We start from the raw sequence: 11,136 nt of genomic DNA on the forward strand, positions 1-11,136 counted from the left end.
GATGCATTGTGCTAGGAAGGGAAACCAACAGTAAGGCCTCACAGAAAATCTTTCACTCCATTTTTGCAGGACTTGTGCAGACACTGTATATGTATATGTACGAGGGGTGTAACGGTAGGCTATACTTGATTGAATGTATATTTTGCAGTATTGTACAGAACGTAAAGTGTTAGTCATCGTGAAGCCTGAAAATGTGCTTTAAAAAAACAACAACAAAAAACAGCTGGCATACAAAGAGGAACTCTTAGGCTATGAAGATTAATCCCAAGGAAAAGCAAACGCTACTGCATTTTTTTAAATCATAGTTGAGCAGGCCTCTTGCCATTCGCCCAGCCTCTTTGTTTAAAGTTACGAATTAGATGAGACTAAGAGCATATCCCTTACCCAGAAATGACTTGCGGTTTAGTGTAGAAATTACAACTACCAACCTAAATGCCATCCAATTTCTTCCATTCCTGAACCTTTAATGTGAGCTAAACTGTGATGTTGGCGTGTCGTTACACCCCTGATATATAACACTCGTAACAAATGTATTCGACCAGCTGTCATAAAAGCAAGAACCCATGTGATATTAAGTGATTTAATGGTGCCTCTTCCAGCCAACCAACCCGCATTGTTTTTAATCGTTGTCTTTTGAACCCGAAACGGAGTTGCGGAGCTTCTAGTAGGAGAAGTCCCCAATCAATCATAACATTCAAGCACTAAACCAAACTGGTCTGGTGCCAAAGGTGATTAAACAATTCAAATTTGACATCCTTATCAAGAAATATCAATGTGCTTGACTAATGATTTTGTGACACAATCAATAAGAATATTGTTGGAAGAGACGTAAGGTAGCTATAGCATAACACATGTATTAATTGACGGTTGAATCACAGAAACATAAAAATAATATTTTAGTCATTATCAATAGCGCTAATTTAGGAAATTTTAAGAAATACCCGAACAACAGGTGGTGGTCTGATAAATTTGTATAGTACTGTGTACACAAATCCCTCGAATATCGCAGTTAAATCTCATTATACTTGTAATGACAATGAAATCATTCAATTCAGTTCAATGTAGACCAGACATGGAATAATAAAAAAATTGCAAAGTAGGCTCACCCCAATTAAAAAATAAATAAGAAATTATTATTATTTTGTTTGTACTTCAGTGCTGAGTCCTGGTAACTAAAGTGGCTCCTGCTTACGAGTTCCAGTGGGGATTTTCACATTTTTATGAACTTTAAAAAGCTTAAAAGAAAAAAAACAATTTATAGCGGGGAAGAAAAGTAGCGAATTCACGATAAGTGAAGTCGCGATAATCGAGGGATTACTGTTCTGCATGTATCGATACAACTTTCTTTACACCCTCTTGTCCAAAATTATTACAACTTCTCTGAGCTTCACACTTGCTTTTTTTTCCACCCACCAATTTCTCTTGTTTGTTCTGCCTTCAGCCAGTAAAAAAATAATGCACTAAAATGAAGCGTAGAAAATAAAATTGAGCTACGTACACTTGGCTGCTAGTCAAAGACCAAACTAAAATATGAGACTTTCAGCCCAATTATACTGTTTGAAATATAAATATAATAGGACGCACCTCACCAACAGGGACACTTTTCAGTCACAAATACTTGTAAATAAAATCTGAAAAGTTCATTTATCGACTCATACTGATCTTTTGCTTGATGTCAGACCCATATGTTTGCAATCAATAGCAAATCTCATGTAAATGGCCTCACTCTCTCAATGCTTATGAGATTGGAGATAACTAGTTGGTTATCCAAGTGCCTGAGGTGGTGGTCTTCGTTGTTTTTTGCATCGTACTTTACCTTCATTGTTGTAATTGTGAGCTTTAAATTTTAATGTTCCAATTTGGACAGTCGTGTTTATCATGTCTTAACTAGGGCAACAATATTCTGGGTAGTGGCTCTGCAAACCAAAAACAAAACTCAGGAAAAATTGATGAAATGTTCAATAATCTTGAGATGTTTTAAAGGGAAGTAAACACTGTTTTTTTAAACTGCAAGCTTGTTATATGTGCCACCATTACATAATTCTTGGAATAACAATTAAACAATTTGTCAGTTGTAGTCAACCTCATGTACTCAGTGTTCAGTCTTCAAAATACAAAATTCCATGGTTTGATTAGTGATAGCACATACACCATATTCTTGTTAATATAAAAACATTTTTTTACCCCAAAATGTGTGGTAAACACAGCATTTGACATGCGTTGAATTTAAAATCTCAGCTCTTTTAAATTAAAATTCTCTATCCAAATGGCAACTGTCCAAAATCACATCTCCAAAGAAAAAACACGATAGTTTTGGAAAGTTTTCAACTCCAAAATCTTGAAAAACTTACTGACCTCAAGTCGAGTTTGTGTGTGGACAAAAGGCCAAAGCACTGAAATGTATGGTTTATGCTGAAATCTGTGTTTGTCTTGTCATGATGGCTGCAAAGCAGTCAAAGGAGTGCTTGGCCAACTAGGAAGGTTACGATGAATGTGTAGTACTTGACATGCTCTGGATCCATCAACTGATTATACGGCTCACTTTAGAATATTTTCAACAGATGTAGTTAGACAGGATTAATGTGTATTTTTAACAAATTACAGATTTCACTTTACTGGGACCTTAATTTCTTACATTTCATTACATTTCAATTTGTTCTATTTATATTGTTTACATGCATACACAGAACGTGGCCAGAATTTATTGACACATGAGTTTGATGATTAAACATAAAGATATTACAAAAGTAAGGTAAATTATATATAGATTATATAGCTACCAAATGAATTAAAATTGGATTTTTTTAATGTCATTTGTGTTGCATTGAAATGTATTTAGAGAGATGGTTTTATTCTTGCTCTATCACTGTCTTCAGTTATTGTTTTGCTGCCAGAATTGCTTTGCTGTTTTTTTTTTAACTTGTGATGATGAGAAATGATTGCTTTACGATGAAACTAAGAGTAAGGAAATGACTATTGTGATACCACTTTTGTTGTGGTGACCTGTGAAGACCATCTGATGGATTGGAAAGATAATGAGGTGCAGTGTAGTGCTCCATTAAAATGGAACAATATCCGTGAATTCCTCTGAAAGGGGCAGGCGGGGAGAAAAAAATACTAGATGCAACATATTTTTCTACCTCATGGCTACCGTCATGGTGTTTACTGTCATTCTTTCCAAATGAGGGGCGGGACATTCAAAAAATGCACAGAAAAGTTATATAATAAGAAAAAAATCAATGTCGATGAATTATAACATTTGGTCTACCTCGTATGACATTTCAACTGAGGAACCAATTTGCATTCAACGGATAGCGACACAGAAAAACCCACACTTATATGTATAATCAAGACAATATTTTGTCAGCTACTTTAGTGAATGTGTGTATATACATATATGTATATATATGTTAATGTACATATGTATGTATATATATGTTAATGTATATATGTATATGTATATATATATATATATATATATATATGTTAATGTATATATATGTATGTGTATATGTATATGTATGTGTATATATATGTATATGTATGTATATGTATATATATATGTATATGTATATCTGAGCACTTTTTGTTTACTATTCTTGGTTCTTTTTACTTTTGTGTCTGAGTGAGCTGAATTTTATAGTGTTTTATCACACTTGCTAAACTTTTAACCAGTGTGTGATTGATGTGTTTGTTGTAAATACATGCAAATCCAAATGTGCACTTATGAGTTTTTCACATACTGCCATTCTTGTTGCCGGTAATTGTATTTTAATGTAATCAAAGGCAACAAAAAGTCATTAAAAGACAAATGACAATTTTCTTTGGGCTTAGTTCTTGTATGTGGAAATCATCTATGTTATTTTTATTCACTATACCACACAAGTATGCATTGTAGTAGTAGAAGAAAGTGCTCAAGTGATACAATAGACTTGAAATCAAACATTTTCTGAACCGCTTCTCAGAAGGGCTGGAGGGAGGGTGGGGGGATCTGCTGGAACCCAGCCAACTATGGACACCAGGCGGGGGACTTCCTGATTCAGTGGCCAGCCAATCGCAGGGCAAATATCACTGATAGCTAACGGCCATTTAGGATTTGCAACAAGCCGACCACGCATGTTTTTGGGATGTGGGAGTGAAATCAAACCGTTTTTCAAAATAATACAGCAAAAACGCATATCTTCTCTCCTACTTTTTCCATTCTTGTAATAGTTGGCCAAGATTAAATCTCTCACATAACCCTTATAAGAATGCGATCGCAATAAGACATTTATTTTTTCTTTACTTATTCACATAAATACTTTCCCCCTTCGTTTTATCATCAGTAGCCGATAGCTAAATTTATTAAACTCTACTAATAGAAAGCCAACATTGGATTTAAAATCCTGTTGCTGTGATAATACCAAGTGTTGTAACCTCCCAACAAATCTCTAATAAAATTGCATCAGTGATATGTATAGGCTAGTTTCTTTTTACGGCTAAGGCACCCGTTGATAGTCAAACAACGGAATACATCATAGCACAATGCAAAAATAGTTTTAAAAAATGTATTACTAGGTGAGGGAAAATACCAAGCATGATCATGAGAAAACTTTCACTTATAATCTACAGCAAAGTGATCAAAAACATATCGGATCAGTACATATTCTCTAAAATAAATCTTGTACATATATACCAACATTGAAAATGTTTAGCAATTACAATGAAGACTGGCAAAATTGTACAAAAAGCTAATTCAATTGTTTTGTGTGTTGTTTTTCTTTAGATTTGATAGGCATGTTGCAATCAAAAAGAAGGGGACTACAGATTTTGTTACCATGACAACCAGAGATCCACTTCTATTTGTGGGTACAGAAACAAGCAGGTGAAATGAAAGCCAGCACCCATAAAGACAATAAAAAGATTTAACGTGTCACGACGGCCCTATGCGGTGTGTATGTGGCCGTAGACTCACCAAACATAAAATGGCACACCATCACAAACTTCATGGCGCAATCAAGCAGGTAAGGCAACCTCTAATTCCTTATAAAAAAAGAAAGAAAATGCATCTCTTGCTACCTTTCAGATTTCACATTATAGCCGTTTGTTGATGTTTCTGCATACAATGCAAATTTTCAAATTTTATTGATTGAAGTGTAGATTTCTGAGCCACTTTACTACTTTTTTGAATTTTCTATTTTTTTTTAGACATTTCTTCTATGCCTCGTTATGTTTTCCAGTTCATAGAATATCCTTATCTCTTGAAAGACTTAAAAAGGACATAATCCAAGTTTTTGTTGGCGTTTTGAATCATTCAAAGTCCCATCAAGATGTATGGAAATATTACATCTGTAGTTTCTTAACAAACTGCTTTATTTAGACTGACATATAAACACCATTACGCTATTATTTTTCTTTTCCTGCTCCTGAAAACCGCATCATTAGCGTATCTTGTCCAATGCTTTATACATAATTGGAAGGAACAGCTATTTTTGATGTTCTTGACCTTCCACTTGTTTTGTTGCAGACAGTCATAGAAACATTGCCTTACCGCCATGCGGGAATCTTAACTAGAGCGCAATGAACACGTCTCCGTGCACAAAACCTTTCTGTCAACCCAACTTGTTTCTTTCTTTTTGATGACTTGGCTTCAACAGGAGTCCATATGTGAGGTCATATATGCAGTAAACAGATTCCTATTAATTGTATTCAACTCTTGAATTTTCTTGCTCGTGTTTGTGAAGTAGCAAACAATATTTCCTGAGTTTTGGACAACTTTCTTTGTTAACTTGAGCGATTGGTGGAAAGTTTACGAGCAATCTCAGGGTTATTGTAGGCTTGTGTGCTTCTAATTTTTTTCTCTAAACACTGCACTGAATTAGCAAAAATAGACGCCCCTTTGGCTGCTTTAACGTAATCCCTACAATCTTAATGCATTGCAAATTTTCTTCCTCTCTAAAAACGAAAGTCTGTAGTATTTATATCAGGTAAGTGTGGGGGTTTAAGAATTATCAACATAACGTGTCTAGAAATGTCCACTGAAAATTGCATCTAACTACTATTATGTGTAGAAAGGAGCACCAACCTGTTGAACATAGCCATCTCATCTGGAATCTCAATGTGGATGAGTGCTATAGAAAATAGATAAATAATTAAAAAAATAATAACGGACTGCTAACGTACTGGTTGTTACCACGGCAACCCAAGAGAGTCTCCCTTTATTATATACCAGTAAAGCACAGCCAGCGGTCAAATCATGTACTAGATGAATCTGGCAAGAAAAACTGGGAGAGGAGGCACTGAACCTGTACTTTGTCAACTGGTGCTCCACACTCTTCAGTCAGAATCCATCTTTGTCAATCACTGGCTTCCTCCCTGGCCCCCCTCCTCTCAAATACCCCTAACCTCCCACCTCAATCCTCCAAGTCCTAAACATGGCACGTGGCTTTTGCCCTAGGGCCCATCAGACTGACAGCCGTTGGTTTAGATCTCTCCAGCACATGCCAGATGAAGAGGGATTCGGTCATTCGCAATCCTATTGCTTTCTTTGACCCAAAAGCTGATTTAGCGCTACCGGACTGCAACAAGGCCCATGGTGATGAAGTCAATTGTCAACATGCATGCAAAGGTAAGATTTCCAGTACCATGTTGACAAAAATTTTACACTGTAAGCTCATTTTGATGATTTGCTTTTAAGGACGTGTACGTTTGAAGATATGTGCTGAAAACACGGGCACAAGTTGAGAACAAATGAGTGCCAAATGTCTGAAGCTATAGTTTATTGTATAGATTTTAGCTAGGATTTGTTTTAGACGACTTTAAATTGCGGCCGTGTGTGGTAAATTTTCTGCTTTCTGGTCCATCCCTAGCACTACATAAGCTTTGCTGGTGAGTCGGTTGGTTTTCCATTTTAGCAAGGACTAATACAAAATAATGCGGATAAAAAAAGACTTTGTAAAAGTGACGTGGTGCAACCCTCTCAAAATTGAAAAATGATCAACAACATAGTTTCGGAAGTGATAAGGACATACGCATTCGTGACTGCAAAAAGACAAGTGCAAAAAGGATTTTGCATATTATACAAGTACAAATTTGCAGATTAAAATGGGCGACCTGAGATGTGCATACAAAGTTGTCCATTCAATGTGTAGTACAAAACTTAAATCAAATTATGTGATGCCTGTTTGTCTCTGATTAAATATGCTATGTGATTCGATAGTGTGTAGTTTTTCAAGAGGGCTTTGGCATACTAGACTAATGCAAATTTTTAGAATGATAGTATAGTCAGCGACACACGCACTCAGTCAAAACCCTTCAGAAGACAAGCAAGCTCCCCTTCATGTCAGTCGTTCTGCTAACGCGGCAGCCGTCCCAGAGTGACTGTGAACGCAGTAGGAAAGCATCACCATCCTGACAAACACTCTGATCCCCTCCGCATACACACACACACACAAACAAAAGGGTGTTTCTGAAGGTAGCCTCCTGTGACAAGACAGGTTGTTTTTTTATCCACTGATGGATGGAAGTGGCCGGTGACACTGAAACACTCCACTGAACCTACTTCAATGTTCCTTGAACATCACCCCAGAATGTGAAAAATAACCTAGAAAGTGCACTTTTTAACTTGAAAAATATGCTCAAATTAGTGGAGAGATTGGTGAAAAGGCATATTTGTGCATACTTGTTATTCATTTTAATACATTAAATAATTTTCTTATCATTTTCTTTTTTTTGTTTCTTATATCTTTCATACAAAATTGGGATATATTGATCATTTTTAAAGGCCTTAGTTGATTGTTTTTTTTTTTTGGGAAATTAGAACAAATTAGATGAATTTGCATCTGAAATATTGCTCTATTTAACGAATATCCAAGTTACGGAACAATTAATTTTATAAGTAGAGGTACCACTGTACTTTGTAATTAAAATAACTTGCCCATTTATGATAACACGATTGTGACATTGTGCAGGTTGATATTCGAATGTTTAGCTATTTTTCAAAAATGAGTGACATTAGAATTTACAATCTAAACAGCGTTTAAAGTCCTCCTTGGTAGTACCCACGTACACACTATCAATACCCTTACGATCCCCCAATTCAATTACCACATGCAATTATTAAATCTGTGGGAAAAGAGTTGTTCATTGGATTCCTTGTGAATGTCAATTGATCCGATGGAATTTGCATGGGAATCCATTCGGTCCAAGGCAAAAGAGCAGGATCGATCAGATGAACTAAAGGCCGCTACGATGCGCCGTCTCGCCTACCAAAGGTTAAGGTGAAAATTAATTTGCTTGTTTGTCAGTTCAATCCCGAGATTAGGCCTTGCAAATAATTCCAATGGGAAAAGTGAATGTGACTTTGATCGCCTTGTGTCCCCCCCGCCCATCTCCACACCCACGTGTGATCTTTTGACTCTATGACTGTGAATCTCGAATACAAATGTTTTAATACGAACCCAAAATGAACCCTAAAGAATTTGTTCAAATGAGTATCTGATATTAAGCTCGCTACTTCGGATTAATCAGCACCCCACGAAAGGGGTTCAAAAAATAACTTACGACTTCAACAATTACCGTATTTTCACATCTATAAGGTGCACTGCATTATAAGGCGCACCCTCAATGAATGACATTTTTTCCATATATAAGGCGCACTGTATTATAAGGCGCACTGTCTATTTTGGAGAAAATTTAAGACACGTAAGTGTGCCTTATAGTTGTGAAAATACAGTAATTGCTATTGACTTCCAGGTATGAAGCACTCACTACACAGTCACCTCTAGAGCCAGCCATTGTTGATGTTTTGGATTTTTTTGTATAAAATCTTGCAGTGGGGGAGGAGCTATATGATGGAAGATGTTGTAAACTAAGATGGCAACTGCATATTTAACAGGTATTGTCCCCATTCAGGCATTTGTGTTTTTTTAATATCCGACAGTGGTGGTTTTTCTTTTTTGGTTTTCAGGATTTTTCCATATATAAGGCGCACTGGGTTATAAGGTGCGCTGTCTATTTTGGAGAAAATTTAAGACTTATAAGTGCGCCTTATAGTCGTGAAAATACGGTACTCTTAATTTGTCTAAGTATTGCTGGACAAACAGATTTTTGCGCCATTGCATTTACAAAGGTGAAGAGAAGCAATCGTATCACACATTGCCAGGGAAAAATAATAATAATAGAGCCTGAAATTAGTTTATTTGTAAGCCCTTTATAAGTGGATGACTGTAACAATTGAACATAACATGGCCATTTCTGTACTACTGTTTAGCGCCAGCTTTGTTTTATCTCATGTTGAAACATTTCACACATCCAAGAGACAAAATGCAAACATTTGAGGCATTATCAAAGTGAATTACAAATGAGTCCAGGTATTTATCTTTGCTCCCGTCTTGCATCTGACAACGGCAGCTATGTTTTTAACATACACACGAGTAGAGTAGAAGAAAGGTGGGGGCCTAAAGAGAAAGCACTCCCAAGTCAAGGTCCATACCTGTAGTTATTGTATGAGATAGTTCCTGTCAAAGATGACAGTTTGAAACACTTGACCCACAAAAATGAATTCTTTGCCAGGGCCAAGTGACAGTTATAAGTAATTCATTCTTTTGAAATGTTGAGGCAGATGGAGAGAGAATGTTAGGAGGGGTGTGGGTGGGGGGTTTAGACATGGAATTTGATAGAGCGAGACAAAAGGGACGGCGAAATGAGGCAGGAATGAAAATGAGCCAAACAAAGAACATTCATATGCAAGGACAACATGGGATGAATTAGCATTACTATGTGTGGTATTCATTTCAGCATAAGAACTTCACATCACTCCTTCATTTAACCACGGTTAAAGTATAATGTATTAGTGTCACAGAAATTTATAAGATAAAAACTTCAAAAAAAATAAAAAAAATTTAAATACTATATCCCGTGCTTATAATAAAAAAACCTCTTAAATTGTCTTCTCCCTGTACTATTACATTCTGTTTCTGTTTTTGATAGGCTTGCGATCTACAGTATTTTTACGACTATAAGGCGCACTTAAAAGTCTTAAATTTTCTCCAAAATAGACAGTGCACCTTATAATCCAGTGCGCCTTATTTATGGAAAAAAACAGAAAACCAAAAACGAAAAACCACCACTGTCGGATATTAAAAAAACAAAAACGCCTGAACTGAAACAATACCGTTAAATATGCAGATGCCATCTTAGTTTACAAAATCTTCCATCATATAGCTCCTGCCCCACTGCAAGATTTTATACAAAAAAATCCAAAACATCAACAATGGCTGGTTCTTGAGGTGACTGTGTAGTGAGTGCTTCATACCTGGAAGTCAATAGCTGTTACCATATTTTCACGACTATAAGGTGCACTTAAGTCTTAAATTTTCTCCAAAATAGACAGTGCGCCTTATAATACAGTGCGCCTTATATATGGAAAAAATGTCATTCATTGAGGGTGCGCCTTATAATGCGGTACGCCTTATAGTCGTGAAAATACGGAATTCAGAAGAGATTTCTTGTAGTAACTAAATTTGTAAAGAAAAAAAAACAAACGGTGCCATTAATGCATGATGGTTGTAGAAAAACATCTTTTTGAGGCCATTCCCGATTTGAAGTTATCCTCTGGTGAATCCTTGGTCGACTCGAGTGGCTATTCACCTCCAATGTCACTTTAGTTTACACTACATTGTGCTTGACAGATCAAAAAATATTCTAGCAGTGATTAAACTTAATACAACAACAGAACAGCAGATAATGGCTGTTTGGGGTCAAATGCAAAAATATGCACACAACAATCCTTACATTTAAGCTTCTCCATGTGCCTGCCATAACATCAGCAAGCATTCATCACGTGACCCTGGAGCAACATTACACCACACTAATGGCTTATTCTAGCCTTGTGAAAAACCATTAATCCACTGCTGCACAGCAATATTTTCACTTCTAAAGTGGTGGGTGGCGACCAGCTATAGAATGCCAACACAACAACATGCAAGCACATGGGCTATTTCACTCCATTAGAAAATGTGTAATGGCTTTTTGAAAAGTAAATGATGTCGTGATATTAACCGATGAGCTGCAAGTGTAGCAAAGTACAAGCAGTGCATGCCACTTTGAACTGTAGCAGTGCGTCTTGGTCTTGGTTTAAAGCTTATTATCTCTTTG

General features: G+C 36.3%; 1 protein-coding gene across 2 annotated transcripts in view; it reads left to right on the forward strand.

The window, feature by feature from the left end:
- LOC144207387 (fidgetin-like) overlaps positions 1–1,008 on the forward strand; it is a 19,987-nt gene extending 18,979 nt beyond the window's left edge. For both annotated transcript variants that reach the window (XM_077732846.1, XM_077732855.1), the window contains exon 3: positions 1–1,008. This exon is cut by the window's left edge and continues 2,273 nt beyond it. The gene's annotated coding sequence lies outside the window, so the exon portion shown is untranslated.
- Positions 1,009–11,136: the final 10,128 nt, after the last annotated feature.

Source organism: Stigmatopora nigra, chromosome 1 (genome assembly GCF_051989575.1).
Source record: "Stigmatopora nigra isolate UIUO_SnigA chromosome 1, RoL_Snig_1.1, whole genome shotgun sequence".
Classification (NCBI taxonomy): Eukaryota; Metazoa; Chordata; class Actinopteri; order Syngnathiformes; family Syngnathidae; genus Stigmatopora; species Stigmatopora nigra.